This window comes from Camelina sativa, chromosome 7 (genome assembly GCF_000633955.1).
Source record: "Camelina sativa cultivar DH55 chromosome 7, Cs, whole genome shotgun sequence".
NCBI lineage: Eukaryota > Viridiplantae > Streptophyta > Magnoliopsida > Brassicales > Brassicaceae > Camelina > Camelina sativa.
Window position 1 is genome coordinate 21,959,887 of NC_025691.1, and position 354 is coordinate 21,960,240.

The following is a 354-nucleotide window of genomic DNA, read 5'->3' on the forward strand; positions in this document are numbered from 1 at the left end:
TATATTAATGATTTTTTTTTTTTTTTGCTGAAATACATACTTTATAAAAAAATACTAAATCTTAAGAACAAATAGAACTGACTAAACGTAAATATAACAAATAATATGCATCTAATGTATTTTTGTAGCCTGAAAATAATAAATTTATCAGATTTTAGACGAAATGATAAAAATTTTAAATGCAACTAAAAAAATGACATATTCGTACTAAATTTTACATTGAACTATACATAAGTATTCATGATCTGCTATACATAATACATCCGATGGAAGTCTATGTAATTCAAGTAACTGTTATGGTATGTTATATTAATTCTGGATCTGAAAGTCTAGCTATCTAATTGTGCTTATATT